Genomic DNA, 4,068 nt, shown 5'->3' on the forward strand with positions numbered 1-4,068 from the left:
AAGAGCGCACTTGTGTCGGTACAGCGGTGTGGTGTGTACGACACTCATGGGCTAGTTTCAGAGCGTGCGTGTACAGGAGCATGTACAGGAAGATAGGTGTTTTGTTATGATTATTTGCGGCAGCCTGTGGAAGCAGTCCCATTGGACATTTTATGGGTGTGCAAGTTAGTGTTATGTACATATGACGGGATGTCAAGCGGACGGCAGGCTGTTGTTCTTCTTCTGCATGGTTTCCGAGCATGCATACGCGAGCATGCATACGGTGGGACAGAGCGCTTGGTGCCAAGCATGTTAAGCGAACGTTGCGAAAGCTGTGCGACGTGTAACAGTCGAGGAAAGGTTGCGTCACAGATGTCACGGATACCGTTTTTGGTTAGATAACGGCACCACCGACGTGGTAAAGGAGTGCAGCGGGTAACACAAGCATATGTACAGCCTTACAGCCTTTCTATCCCTATCCTCCGGGGTATCAATCCCAATCCAGGCCCAAGGCAATCTCAATCCAACGGTAGCGTCTATCTCAATCCAACGGTACTACACTCTCAATCCAACGGTAACCCGATCTCAATCCACCTCGGTCTCAATCTCAATCCCTCCACAGTCAATCTCAATCCCCCCGTCAGTCTATCTCAATCCCCGGTTGATCTATCCCAATCCTGGCGACCACCCTACCAACTCAATCCAACCGTACTTGCCATCCCTCCTGATCGACTTATGGACGAGACGCGAATGTACGCTCGTTTGCGTATGTTTATGTATTTTACCTGTGAATTGTGCATTTCTTGTGTGAATGTTCTGTCACACGGTTATAAGGTGTTTCATTTGTGTCATTTGTGGACCATACGTCGTGGTCGTACTCGAGGCTTATCTTTTGAGGGCCTCCTGTGATCGACAGTGTGACTTCGGTATTTATAGCCCCCGAAGGGGAACACCCCAAAGTCTCGCCTTCGTCTCTTCTTCGTCTCCCCGAAGGGGAACACACCCCTTTAGTTCTTCCCCTTTGGTGTTCTTCGTCCCCTTTAGGGGAACCAAAGGGGAAACCCTTCGTCTCCCCGAAGGGGAACACCCCTTTCGGGGAACCAAAGGGGAAGAACTCCCCTACGGTGAAAACGAAGGGCATGAAGAAGGGGTTCCCCAAACGGGAAGACTTCCCCCTTCGGTTTCCCTTAAGGGGATGAAGAAGATGAACTAAAGGGGATGAACTAAAGGGGAAGAAGAAGAAGAACTAAAGGAGAACTAAAGGGGAACCCCTTTAGTTCCCCTTTAGGGGAAGAACTTTAGTGCTTTCTTCTTCTTCCCCTTCGTTTTCTTCCCCAAAGGGGAACCCCTTCGTATCCCCGAAGGGGAACACCCCAAAGTCTCGTGCAGTACTGGGATTCAGCGTTATGGTATAGTATACATTTGTGACTGCTGCGTGGCCCGGTTTCCAGAATATTCATCTCAAGCTGTTGAAAGGTTTTTTGCCTGCAGAGGCTCTAGATGAAGGTTCTCTCCTCACGGGGACAACCCTGTGGGAGCTGCTGACAGGCATTATCCGCGGAATTCAGGCAACCCACCGCCATTTCAGCACACAAGAGGTGGCATTCTAGGGGGCCACCCATGTTAAGCATGATGTTGCTTAACATGTATGGGCCCCGCGTCTTCAAGATTGCTTCGGCTAACCTGAATAGACCATCCTTGCGAAAAGACAAGCAAGACTGAGTGCCCGCCGCCTACGTCTGGCTGGACAATCTCGAGGCCAATCATCAAGGGGGTATGTGCAGGGGTAGTGGCCTAACCTAACCTCCGGCAACCACATCTCAACCATGTGTGTGCAAAGCCAGATTGCTGTTCTGAAAAGCACAAGCTTCCATGTGCTGTGCTTAAGATCTTTCCTTTAAAAGGACACAACACGCACAGCCATGCATGTTGCATGATTCTTGTTCTTATCATGCAGATTTTGTCTGCTCCACGACTCCTGTGCACCGTGTCATGCTCATGGTTACGACGCCTGCAAAACCTGGCCCTGCTGGCCAGGTACCACCTCACAGCTATGACCCAAATGGTATGTGAAGATGCAAGTGCTGCCGCATCACGGCTCGATGTGGTTTGTTGTGATGGCAAGTACCTGGTATATGGCCTATGCATGTGGTGTTGTCGGGCTGGGCAATGCTGTCTTGGTGTGTGGTCTTGCCAAGTCCCACACACGTCCTGCAAGAGTACTGTCAACAAGTAGGTTGCGAGCTGGATGAAGGAGACGTCGAGGGTGATGAGGCCGGCGGCGGGCGAAGGCGGCGAGGGTGCCTCGCCAACGCAAGCTGAAAAGGGACGGCGGTGAACGACGAACGAGGCAGGCGATTACTCGTGTGGGAGCTACGACGAGGTCGGGGCGGCTTTTCGTGTTGACAGCGGGGCGAAGGTTGCGGAGGCACAATGAGCTTGGGTTGGCGGTACCTGGCATTTATGTCGTCTTGTGCGCCCGTGCTTTTTAGGGTGGCATCCGATCAATTGACGGCCTTCGGAACGAACGGCGCCAGTTTTAAATGCGTACTACCTTCTAAACTATCATTTTGACGGTGATACTTGTCTGTTGGAGTGACACTGCACTACACCTTACGTATGGCAGATGTGAGGCTGGCATAGCCTTTGCATCAAGTCTTTCCTAACCTTACGTTTAGGATGGCGCGGCACAGATGGATGTTTGTAGGTAGGGTAAGAACTTCTTTCCTGGAAGGGGCTGTATGTTGTGCTGTGGGTTGGCGTGGGAGTGTTGGCGTGGGAGTGTTGGCGTGGGAGTGTTGGCGTGGGAGTGTTGGCGTGGGAGTGTTGGCGTGGGAGTGTTGGCGTGGGAGTGTTGGCGTGGGAGTGTTGGCGTGGGAGTGTTGGCGTGGGAGTGTTGGCGTGGGAGTGGCCTTGGACAGGTGGGCCCCTAGCGGTTACTTGCTGTTGGCAATGTGAGCTTCAACCTGGCTGTGATGATAACTTATGATATTACGGTGATGACACCAATGTTGTTCATAACTCTACGCATATGCTGGACCACTTCAGGGTCTCCGCTGCATTTGTTGTTTGGTTCTGCACGATGTACGGCAGGTGCAACAACGAACAACATTACTGTAACAGAAAAGGCATTGCAGGAAAGGATGTTCAAAAGACAGGCCTGAAGCATCAGGGTTGAGAACGTCCCCAGCAACGGCAAACAGTTTCAAGGCCATCCAGCCAGGACATGAAATTTGGAAGGTTGAGGATGACGGCGGGAGTGGGTCGCGACTGGGGGATGCGGACAGTGAGGTCAAGTCACCCCAGGGAGATGCGTCGATGCAGTCGATGGCCGGTGCCGGTGGATGCTGCGTCCCTCCTACCCGTTAGGGTCCGATCGGCCGCCCCTCCAAAGCTCCTTGATCTCTCTCTGGCCTGCAGCCCCAATCCCCTTCTGGTCATTGTGCATCATTCACAGAGAGGGAGGGCCGATCCGTACGACGTCTGCCTCCCGGGACACGTATCCGGGATACGGGTACTGCTCGCAGCGGAAACCCCCCCGACGTGGCGCATGGGACGACTGGGAGGGAAGATGAAAGGATACTCCTTACACCAGGTGCTGGGTCTTTCAGGCTAGAGCCGGGCGTCGTGTCAAACCCCCCCCACACACACACTATATTGCACCTCCCACAGAATTGGGCAACTAGTCCAGGCATGCAGGGAATGCAGCAAATATATGCAGTAGCTCAACACTTGTAGCCGTACAACTGAATGCGTCGCCCCCTATGACCATCTGCAACTCATCTGCGCCCTTATTCATGCCCAATCTAAATCATCCTCTGTGCCGTACAACCAACCCTGTCACGCCTCTGTGCTACGGCAAAGCCATCAAACTCAACACACAAGACCTCGGACCAAGCCTAGCCCCTGCCCTCTGCCCTGCCAGTGTCCCTTTGCGTTTTACTGGGCAAAGGTATTTCTACGGGCAGCCTCAGCGAACTGTTGGTCTGTTACCTATGTTTTGTGGTTTCACCCAGGCAACCGCCATTTCCGTTACCCAGCGCAACGAGACCTCGTTCGGGGCGTCCGGGACCGCTGCGGGCCGGTGGC

The sequence above is a fragment of the Volvox carteri genome (genome assembly GCF_000143455.1).
Source record: "Volvox carteri f. nagariensis unplaced genomic scaffold VOLCAscaffold_17, whole genome shotgun sequence".
Taxonomy (NCBI): domain Eukaryota; kingdom Viridiplantae; phylum Chlorophyta; class Chlorophyceae; order Chlamydomonadales; family Volvocaceae; genus Volvox; species Volvox carteri.